The following is a 12,444-nucleotide window of genomic DNA, read 5'->3' as shown; positions in this document are numbered from 1 at the left end:
CTTCATGAAATAACGAGATAAAGTAGAAAATTTCTGATGGAAGTTGACTAGTAACTCCTCCAGTTTGTGTTTTTCACTAACATCCCACGTTGACTGTTAAATTTAATGCAGGTTTTTTTTTGTTTGTTTTTTTTTACAATTTTTGCGGAAACTATTCTTGAATGTTCTACATGTTTGAATGCACTTTTTGTGTACCTGCTACCCATTTTCAACAAAATCCCATCCACTTTGTGTTGCAAATTTTTCACATGTTTTTGTAGTCTTTGCGCACGCGGTTTGGCGAATCTTTAACATAAGTCAGAGCAGATTGTTTCGGCCTGCTTTGATGGGCCTTTTGTGTGCGTGCTCCCATTTCTATCAAAATCCCTCATGCTTTGACTGGCAGAGTTTCATAGTTTTGGGGGTTTTTTTTATGATTTTTGCGGAAACGGTTCACCGAATATTTCCAATTTTTTTCCAATCAAACTTGCTTTTTGTTGTCCATGCTCCCGACTGCGCTGGACTAGTTCCATGGTGAACATCTGGCAGAACAAAAAAAAAAAAGAACAAAAGAAAAAAGCGGGTGTAGTGGATGGTAACCGTTACGCCTTGCCTCTGTAAGGCAATAAGTAGCCATGCGTGTGCGTGTGCGTGTGCGTGTGCGTGTGCGCGTGCGTCAGAATTTCAGCATCGACGTGTAAACTCCGGTGTCGGACTTAAGCACCCGAACTGTAAAATGTCAAACGTACATTTCACAGATGCCAAATACTTCCACTTCTCACATGTCTGCAGCCCGTTTGTCTTTTCTCCTCAAGTCTGATCCGTTCCAGCGACAAAGTTCAGAAGAACTTTTTTCGTTTACATCACACACAATACATACAACTTTCATTACTTCAAAAGTCAGTATAAAACACTCCTTTTTGCACTTGCGCCGTTGAAATGCATTACTGTGAACAAAGATCTGACACTTCACCATTTGCAGCTTCACCAAAAGTCTTTTTTCGATAAATCCGTCACTGGTTTCCTGTAAATGGCTTCTGGCTCTTGAGAGCCACTGTCCTCATTCTGCACAAAAGTGCTTTGAATATGACTTTCTGAAAGCTTTTGAATAATTGTGTGAATGCTGAAGGCATCTCCGTGGCAACATATGCCGATCTCCTTCGATCTCCGTGTCTCCATGGCAACAGACGCGGGGCTCCGCACCGAAAACACTGTGGAAACATCAAGAACAAAGGAGATCAGCTTTATTCAGCCTTCAGCATTCACACTTGCATTTTCTTCTGGAAATGCAATTGTTTTTTATGTCTCATGTTGCGTTAGTTTATTTTGGGATATTTGCAATTTAAATGCTTCAATCGGAAGAAGAGATTGGAAGTATGCTTCACTGAAACATGCAGCATCTTAAAATAAGGTCTGACAAGTTAATGATGCGTTCACATGATTGTTATTGCATCACAATTATGAGTGTTATTGTGACGAATCGCAAAAAGTTTCCCAACGTGTGTCACTGTAAAATGCATGAATATGCATCGATGGTGACCTGCAAGGCTCCGCTCACACACCAAATGGAGAAACCTCAGGTTCAGACTCAGATCAGGAATCAAACCAGTGACCGTGGGATTGGGAAGACAAATCACAACAAAACAGCTTATAATGTGAGCTACATTTTCCTTTTTATTGAGTCTGCTGGAGTTTCCTCTGGTTTAGTCACCTCAGACCAGACGTGCTCATCAGCGCCCCCCCCCCCCCCCCCCCCCCCCCCCCCCCCCCCCACACACACACACACACACACACACACAAATTTTCAAAACAAACACTCAGCGCAGACTTTGTCAAATAAACAGACGTTATAATGACTTTTTGGAAATTGCTCGTACTCATTTAAAGCAGAATGTTCTCGAGGAACCGAGCCTCACCTGAGTCGCACCTGAAGTAGTAGAGCAGATAACTGTACATTTCAGGAGAATCTTGATCAATCATTTCTAGAAACAAGCACCAGAACTGGAACACGTACTCCTTGGGGATACTCTTTTCATGTAGCCCGTGAGCCTCCGAAAAACTCAAGGTGACGTCTACTTTTCAAGATGGCCGCCATTGACTAGACAGAGGGATTGCATTTTGCAATAAAATCGCAAAGACTTGTCTTTTTTGATTGAAGTTAGTGTCAAATTGTACATTTCTGATTATGTAGAATCTGAATTTGTCCAGTTTGGAGGCCTTTTATACTACACACGCTAAGCCTCTAATACTACTACGATATACACTACCATGCATTTTAGCCAAATCAGACGTAACATTGACCTCCAATTTAGAGGTTATTAAGCAGAATATTAGGATTACAGGACCAACATACAGTATGATCCAAGGAGGCTAGTGAGGAGGTACACAGTTCCAAATTCTGATTCTACTTGTAGGATTTGACATCAAGATCATTCAAATCGAGTTTTTGCTATTTTATTGCGAAATGCGATATCTCTGTATATTCAGTGGTGGCCATCTTGAAAGGTAGCGGCCATCGTGACTTTTTACCTGCCTTCGGGTTTTATGAAAAGAGAAATCCTCAAGGAGTGTGCGCCAATTTTAGGGCATGTTTCCAGAAATGATGGATTGTTCCAGTTTCCTGCTCCACGAGGGGCGTTCCCGCAGGTGTGAGTAGCCTTTGTTCCGTAAAAGGAGCAACAGATCAGGGAGATTCAGGTGAGCTTGTGTCGGTACAGTGATCATATATGATCTTTATTTTTTAAAGGATGACGTTCACTTAGGCCCTCTCCAGGCCTCTAATCGGTACAAAAACAGACGTGAGAAGGTCAAAATAAAAGACATGGAAAGTTTCCGAGAAGAGTGATTCTGGTTAGGACTCATCGTCGCCATTTTAAAATTACAATCCACAGCCCAAATAAAGACACATGTTCCTCTTTTCAAATTCACTTGTTTAAAACCTCAAATATTTTAATGTAGTTTTACGCTCCACCAAACCTACAGAACAACTACAGTAAATATCTATGTAGAGAAGGAAATGTTCCTTTTTACACTCAAATAGCTGCATTTTAAAAAAAAAAAAACAGACTCAACTGTGTTTATTGTTGCAGAAATATTAACTAGAATTGATCTGTTCTGAAATGTAGTTTCACAACATGCCACGTCAGGCTTTCACACGCCAACACCTCGCCGCACAAAACACACATCATTCTGTCCTCAACAGCTTACCTAATATTCTGTGTCCTACCTGAACTGCAAACAAACTTTGTGGCTCTGAAACTGTCAAACCTCGTTTCAGGACACGACCCACCAGTCGGGAATCACTGATCTCGATCCCAGAAAGCATCTAATGGTTTTCTTTGATGTGCAAATCCAATTTTTACAAACTCAGAGGAAGCATTGAGAAGACTGTGTCATCAGGATGCGACGTAACGGTACTGGGGGGGGAAGAAAAGGGGGAAATGTGTGATGGGTGTTTTCATTTTGACGGATCTGTCCGGGTTGTGCTCTTCCATTCACAATATCAGCTCAGAGACACTCTGATAATGGTTCATCCGCTCGCTCCACCTCTTCATAAGTCATGTATTCCTCTTTAGAAAGACGACTGGTTTTAATTAACTGTCGATGCAGGCAAACAAGCCGCGAGGCGTTCTGTTTGACTTCTGTCTGCCTCGTTCAACTTCAAACAAAACCCAGATGGAGGAAAACCGAGGCAGGTGCTTGTCAGGTGATAAATGGTTCATTTCAAAAGGCGATTCATCCTGGAGCAGCACCAGGATGGAGGACCCGGGTGGTATTCAGCTTACAAACACAAAGACTTGATATGTGACGGTACTAATCAACTCAAAACTTAATGAGAATAACAAGAAGAATCTTGAAAGATAAGGAACTTTTAATGACATTAAACGGCTGCACAAAGTAAAATGAATGAAAATATTCACATGTAATTGATTTTTCCATGAAGTGTAAAATTTTTGGACTCCCACATTAGAACACTTTTTTTTTTTATCTAAAGCCAAATAAACACACAATGTAAATCCACATTTCTACATTTTGATTCGTCTTACCGATGCGAGATGGATGAGCCTATTTTAGATCTGCCTCCATCTTTACTGAAACCATCATTGGCGTCCGTGTGGAACCAGTCTGACTAGTTTTGTTTGCTCTGAAGCGTTTCATGCAGCGCTCTGCAGACCGTTCATAGCTTTAAAAGTTCACTCAGCTTGATGGTTTAAACTTGAATCGCATTCTTGTTGTTTTTTAACCAAATACAGTCGCATTAACATACAAAAGGTTTAGATTCATAAGGTCAGTTGTCCAACCATTCGAGATGCAGATTTTATGAATGTCGTGCTTATTTAATTAGATTTCCATTTTATTTGTTTTTTTGCATAAAAACTTCCTCCAGAAACTTAAATCAGCAAAATCTTGATATTGGTCTAAAACAAGAACAAATATATTTTGTCAAAATCCAATCAAATTCATTTATCCAGCCTCAGAAAAAGTAACATTTTCAGTTAAATTGATGAAATAAACCAACGTCCCTGCGACACTGTGTACATGTGGTACATTTACGCTTGATTATTTTACAGTTTCAGTGAAAATGAAATGAAACTACTAATAGCCTTCAAACAATTAGAGTTGGTTAAACGGTAATTCTCCAACTTCAGTGGAAGAACAGATACTTGTGCAATAAAAAGTGTGGATTTTTCATAAAAATAAAGTAAAAAGTGCAACAGTGAAGATGAATATTCAACTTTAATGGTACACAATAATTTTTTCGTTATACATTAGTATGCATATGTTCACATACACACATTATTACTTAATATTAATGATCCAGACACAGAAAATACTCAAATAAAGTACAGTTACTTGAAGAATCTACTCACAAGTAGTACAACTACTTTACCGTAAATGGAGGCAAGCCCTTTATTTTGGCCTTCTTGATCTGGAACAACACGTCTCCTTTACATTCTCCAGATTGGCAGAATATAGTAGAATGAATACATGATAATTGATCACTTTCACTGTGCTCATCCAACCAGCCACAATGGTTTTTTGAAACTCATCACATCAATGGAAAGTAGTATTTAAACAGGGTCTTTTGGATCCAATTTAGAGGAATTATAAGCTAATAATCTTAAAGTGTGTAACTTTGGTCTGTTTGACATCTGAAACATTTTTTGATATATATGTATTTACTGACTTTAAGAATCACCAGTCATAGAGTCTCATATCTCCTGATACTGTCCAAACTTTAGATTAATCGGAGTCTTAATACATTGCAGTTAATTTAAGAGGTTATGGGCACTCACAAGTGTGCATCAGGTGTGATTTACACCTTTGGGGCAGCTTCACCAGCAGACTGGACAAGACACATAACTTATTTCAAAATGTAACGCAGAGCTTTTAACTCTCGTGCATTTAAAATGAAGCTTGGATTATAAGCTTCTGTGACCGACTGGTAAGCGGGAGAATTACTTATAAAGTCAGTTGGGTTGGTGAGTATTTGTTGCTATAAAATAAATAGTTCGCAACCGTGCTTTTCCACAACAGCTTTTTTTTTCTAGTAAAATCAGTAGACCTCCAAAACAAAACAGAGTTTAGGATGTGTGGTAAACACTAGTTTGTATTATGGAACATAATGTGTTTACATAAGCGTTTCTTCTCCGAAACACGTGATTTCCCCTTCATTCATAGAATCTGTGAGGATATATTAAGCCCAGCGTCCCTGCAGACGCTGCTTTTAGAGCCGTTTCACAGATACACCTAAGCTACTGGCCACCATGTCCTGAATGAGCCTATAGATACGGCGGCTTCTGGCCAAGGCTGAGGTTAAGGTGAAATTATGAAGAGGCAAAACGCAGCCTTCATGAAAGGAACATTTGACTGCGCTTGATTGCCCTGGATGATGGAGAGTTTTGGACAGAAAGCAGAGAGCCAGCTCAGTTCGGGTAAACGAGAGTCGGCGGGTCTGGAAGCCGTAGAGCGGCAGAGCGTGCTAAAGGGACGAGGCTCGCGTCCGCGCACGGACACCTGCACGGGGACGCAAACACTCTGCAAAAACAAGCCGGCAGCCATACGGCGCATGCACACGGAGGACGCTGCAGCTGAGGAGTCAAGAGGCAGAAAGAAAAGAGAGCGAGCGATGGGGGGAGTGTGTGTGTGTGTGTGTGTGTGTGTGTGTGTGTGTGTGTGTGTGTGTGTGTGTGTGTGTGTGTGTGTGTGTGTGACTCATGCATGGGTACACATTGTTAGCACGGTGAAAATCCTCGCAGGTTCCTGGAAGGAATTAAAAAGGCTGACGTGACACCAGGATGCAAGACTCTTCTGCAGGGCCGGTCCCACCCCTGAGCTGATCCGTGTGTGTGTGTGTGTGTGTGTGTGTGTGTCTGTTCATCCCAGTGCTCTGTAACACTCCTTTGTGGCGAGCTCTACCTTGCACATTTCAACTGTGCTGAAGGAAGCCCTGCAGCCTTTTTGGTAGCAGTAACTCTGTGCAAATATCTTCTTTACTTTACAGTTGGAAGCTGCACACAGCTGAAAAAAAAAAAGTATTGCTTCACTCTTGCAAATTCAAATTGTATTCCCTGAAGTCACTCTAAATAAACGCACACAAACTACAATAAGTGCAGAAAGTGTTGTTATCGACGAAGACACTTGCATCATCAGCATACGGGGGTGATCAACAGTGTTGGGGTGACTTTAGAAGATTTTCTGATATTCCAGTGTTTTGCTTTGTCGGATTATAATGAAATAAAACATCTCACAGAGCTGCTGGCATGTCTTTATTTTATTCATCATGAGTCACAAGCAAAGATTGTTCCCGATTTTGCATTTTGACTGAGAATCAGAAGTTCGTACAGCCATGATCTAATCGGTCAAATCAAGACAGGATTTCTCGTTCCTGTTTCACCCACATTCAGGAGGGATCAACACCAACATCCCTAAGCTGTATAAAGACGTATAGAAGATGTATAGATAGATATTCCATTATGTCTTTTAACAAGTCGCTCTCCAAATTGAGTTTATTTTTTATTGCGTTTCCATGTCCCAGGTTGCCCCCACCACTGCACAGGAGCCCGAGCCTCCCCGTGAGCTTCCTCCATGTTGATTTGATCTTTATTTGGCCTTTTCACCGCAGCTCTTTGAATAAAGTCACTCAGCGCGCGCTTACTGGAAGTACACAGCACAACATCACAACCAGTCCCCTCATGCCTCCAAACCGTTGCCTTTCTAAATCGGTTTCTCACAAAACCTGCAGGAATTTACTGCAGCAAGTTCAGAGCATCTCTCTCTCTCTCTCTCTCTCTCTCTCTCTCTCTCATTCTAAATTTAAACGTACAAAAAGGTGTCTTTGTAAACTCAAAGGTGGAGAAAGAGAGTGAAATCTGGAGGGAGAAAGTGGGGGAGGAAAGTTTCAGAGAGCGAGAGATCAAGGAGAAGAAAAACATGGCGGTGAAGGAGTGTGAGACTGGTGGGGACCTGAAGTCAAAGATTGCTGGCAAAGCATTTAAAAATGTATCTGCTAATGAATTTCACACCCAGATTGTGACACACGTCGTTGTTTCTAACAGCATAGAAATGTCATTAGGATTAAGAAATTGTGTCATTTTATTGTCCTGTGATTCTGATAAAAGAGCAGGATGAAAACCAGTGGTGGTAAGTAAGTAATGTAATTTAATGTGAATATTTTTCTGATGCTTTTTATTTTTTTTGTCCCTACATGTGTTGGCAAATCAATGCATTAGTTCCTACTTCCTTGTTTTGACCTCTATTTGGACGACTCAGATGGTGACAATTATCCTGGTATGGCTAAAGGCCACGACACACTCAGCAATTTTCAGCCATCCCAGACAAAAGATGGCGATCGTAATGAAATCTTTGTTCTTGGCTCTAAATCTGTGGTCCCACGTCACACGGTGACGGCCGTTGTTATGGTCTTGCGACCAAAGACAACCTGCGTGCGGCAGAGAGGGTGAGGCAGCGCACCTGATTCACACCTGATAATCACCTCTCTGCCCATAAAGGCGGAGCCGCCTGGACACAAGGGTGACAGGTGGAGGAAACACACACAGTACTGCAGACTCTGTGTGTGTGTGCGAGTTTTGAGCTTATTTTCATTTAATAAAATGATGGTGATTGGAACATCCGACTCCATACCTCTGTGGGTGAAGCCAACGGTGGCGTGCATCACTGCCACACTGCAATAAATATCAAGAAGTCTCAGTTATTTGTGGTGATGGTAACGCTGCCGTGGCCCGTGTGTTTCCGTGTGTTTTGTTGGAAAATGGAAGACCATAACAATACATGCGAATGTAAAATGCTAGTAGATGCTAACAAGTATTTTCTTCAAGTTCTTTTTTGCAAAATTATCATCACAAGTTGGCTTCTCTTTCTGAGCCACGGCAGTGTCCATGTTCCCCTCCTCGTTTTTTTTAGATTTCTCTCCAAACACATAAATTCCACAACAGCGAGGGCTCGGTTCATGTTTCACGTTTATGGCGTGTTATTCCTCCGCAATCACGCCAACTTGCGTCGACATCGGCTGCAGTTTTTTCATTGTGCAATCTACACACAGCAAACTTCCTGCCGTGGCCCAAAGTTTATTACTTTCACCAACAAAAGTTGGGGCGAAAGGCATGTTTTTGTCTGCACGTATTTCTTTATTACCTTTGCTAACAAACGTTGTGCGTATTTTATCAATTTTTTGGAAAAACAACTCACCCGAATTGCATGAAATTTTCAGGGATGATTTGTCATCCTTGAAGGACCAATCGATTAGATTTTGGCACGTTAATGGCTGATCGTTTCTGAATAAATCCCAACAACTTTGAAAGAATTTCCCATACAAAGCAGATGAGAGAGGCACCTCGTGGTTAAGATCAAACGAGATCAGCGTCTGTTCCCATGGAAACGCTCCCTGCTCAGTGGTTCACACAGCGATGTTGCTACCAGACATACCTAGTTAACATCAGTATAAGCTAAGGGCTACCATGCTAGCGATGCGAACTCGGTTCGGCAAACAAATGTGGCGTATGCGTTCTTGTTTCTATCATTTATTGGTTTGTTTGGATGAATTTGACCAATCTTTCGCGATAACTATTAACCTGAATTGCATGAACGGTTCAGGGATGATTCATCATCATCCAAAGACCGATCTATTAGATCTTGGGAGCGAACAGCTCCTGGGGAGGTAAGATATTTACTCGATTGTAGACTCGCTGGAGCTCCGCGGTGCGCTTCCGTCAGGGGTGACGCTGCCAATAGCCATCTGCTAGCACACTGCTAACCCCCCCGACTCTCCACTCTCAGACAATGACATTCCAACTCACTCTAACGGTGCGTTCAAGTAACACAAAATAATGGTAACCAACAGAATGTCATCATTTAACCTTAACATTGCAACAACATGAAGCAATTCAAACGACCATGACAATTGATGGACGGAGTGGTGTGGTGGATCAAATAATATTGTAAACCATTGGTGTCCACAGTGACAAATATGGTGTTGGCGAAGGTATGCGCTCTACCAAGTGCCCGTTCTAGTTAGATATGTGTTGTAGACTGTGGCTCGCTGTGAACTTTTGAGATTTTCACAATCGTACAGTCAGCAGGAGCCTTAAAGCAGAAGTCGTCCACCTGCAGCTCTAAAGCCCAATGAGCCTCTCGTAGTGGATTCCTGAATGTTCAACGAAATTATCTGTAAACAACAGTCTGTCAAAAGCAAGTTTATTTCACATTTCCTGGTGTCAAATGTGACTTTCAAATTAAAGAATGGCTCAATTTGGAAACTCAACATTTATCAACTATGGATTCAGTGTCATCATTTTCATTTGGGCTTGATTTGATCTCAATTGAATTTGACTCGTCCCAACTTTATTCCAGTTTGAGTCCAAGTTGGGAAGCGGGGCCTCTCTGTGTGAAGTTTCCGTGTTCTCCCCGCAGAAACATGCAGATGAGGTTAATTGATGACCGAGTGTTTTTGATGTGATTGTAGACTGGCCGTCCAACCATGACTTCAGTTTAGAAGGTCGCATGCATAATCTCTCTTGTATGTTTTCTTGCTGCGTTTTCTGTATTCGCGGTGCCTTTTAGCCGTTCCTGCAAAAAATTAAGTGGAGCTAAGGTGAATATCCCGTAAAAGGTCTTTAAAACCCATCAAGCTGAAGACATGACAGGAGGTGGTGGAGATCAACAAGCTGTCCAAAACACAGTTTGGAGACGGGAGCAGAGCAGGCGAGGGTTCAGGGGAGGGAGAGAAATTCCCTGGCCGCGGCCTGCAGGCCGCTGGACAGGCGGCGGCAGCGTTTTCTCCGTCCCATGAAAGGTGTGATTGTCCCACGGCTTCCCTGCGCCAGGAAAGTTCCCCCAGCGGCGGTCGACGGCCCCTCTATCTGCCAGGAACGCAGGGCCGGAGAGAAAAACCCAGCGCCGGTTATGTCAGATACCACGCCGCGGCAAAAGAGGGAGCGGGGGGGGGGGGGGGGGGGGGGGGGGTTAAAAAAAAAAAAAGGCTGCTATATGTGTTATAAATACTTTAGAGAAACACACACACACACACACTGGGGAGGACAGCGGGGCCCTAAATGAGGCCGTCGACTCGGGAGCGTCTGAATGAAAAGAAGGGCAGCTCTCAATGTGTTTATTTTGACAGGGGGGAGCGATGGAGGCACGGGGGAGGGGGAGGGGGAGGGGGAGGAGGAGGAGGAGGAGGTGGAGAGGACAGAGGGAGACAGAAATGGGAGAGATGAACAGGAAAAAAAGAGAAACAGAGAAAGGAGAAGGTATTTCAGGCTCAGGCATTCCTGCACTACAGAAAACAAAGTTTTAGCAAGGGAAGAGAGACTGTTGGTAAAGAATGAAATGAGCAGCGTGTTTTTAAAGGGAGGATCCCAGTCTTATCACGGGGGGGGGGGGGGGGGTCACCTGTGTACGTAGCATTTCTACCTGAAAGGATCCGATCGGATTTGCATGTGCTTTTTGATGTAATTAATCTAATTAACCTGCAGTGCATGTGTTTGGACTGTGAGGAACGGTACAAGAGAAAATGCAAACTCCACACAGAAAGGTCCCCAATATTGTGGACAATCACCCTGGGACAATCTCACCAAGGCCAACAAGTCACTGCTGAAATATAATTTAAAATCATTATTTATTTATCTGTAACACATCTAAACACTGGATATATTTTTAGTTTGCATATTTTCTTACTTTTCTGTTGTCCTTTACATTTTACTTTTATTTTAATAAATGTGTTTTGCGTCGACCGGACCTCGGGAACAGAATTTCATACCAGGACATGTGAAAACGTGTGCGACAATAAAAATCCTTGAATCAACTGTTTGCGTTTCACCTCATCATGAGACAAAGGTTTTCACTCTGGGCTGTTTCACTTTGTGCTCACACTGATATTTTTGACATTAGACCAAAAGAAATAAATGAGACTTGTGCTGGACAGCTCGCAAAATGCGACACAATGTGTGTGGGTTTATTTTCGTGGGATTTTTTCTCACTGGGCGAGAACTCGTTTGTAGCCTAAAAGGTCAAAATAGAAGCAGGATCAGTGTTGGTAAGGTATTTAGATATTGTATCTGTGGGATGATTTATCCGGCTATAATCCAAAATGGCTGAATTTAAGATCTGTAAATTTTCCTAAAATAAACAGCTAATTTTTTTTAATGAATTCTTAATGCATACAGTGGCTAATGGGTAGTGACAAACAACTGCAATATGGAGTATTCAGAACACATATCAATAAGAGTCTTCCTCACTGCTCCATGTCTGTACGCAAGATATTTTACAACTTTTTCTTTCTGCGTCTGCTTCTTCTGATTCACGCGATTACCTTTGTTTGTTTTGGTGTCTGGTTCAGAGTTCGTTGGCGTGTTCACATCGCCCAAACGAAATGGTTTTTCCCCGAAGAGAACTCTGGTCGGGACCAAACAGGGGAACGTGAACACACCCTGATTTTCAACATAAAAGAGTTTTTTTTACATTCTTATTTTCAGTGAGTCAAGCAATCAAACCACTGTTGCCTGTTTTATTTATTTATTTATTTATTTCCATAATTTTAGTTCACCCAGCCATCTGCTACACTTCACAATCCAACTCAGGTTCATGGTGTGCTGGAGTCCAGCTGATGATGGGAGACGGGTTACAGCCATCACAGGACACACACAGGACAGTCACACACACTCACATTGACTCCTGAAGGCAATTTACAGTCACAACTCCCAAGACTCCACACTAAAAGGCCACCAGTTCGAACTGGGGGCTTGTTCACTATTAGACAAGAAAGCTATTTGCTCACATAAGAGTCTCGTCAAACAGCAAAACACACATTTATCTTTTAAAATGTTCATTTTTTACATGTCGAACAAAAAAAAAACTACCTACAAAACCTTTAAATCGACCTGGACTTCAATGTTTCATCTCATCTCTTTGTCTATTCTACGGTGTCTGTTGTGGGCCAAACTGTGC

This window comes from Lipophrys pholis (genome assembly GCF_963383615.2).
Source record: "Lipophrys pholis genome assembly, chromosome: 3".
Lineage (NCBI taxonomy): Eukaryota > Metazoa > Chordata > Actinopteri > Blenniiformes > Blenniidae > Lipophrys > Lipophrys pholis.
The sequence above is the reverse complement of the archived record's forward strand: the minus strand, read 5'-3'. Positions refer to the sequence as shown.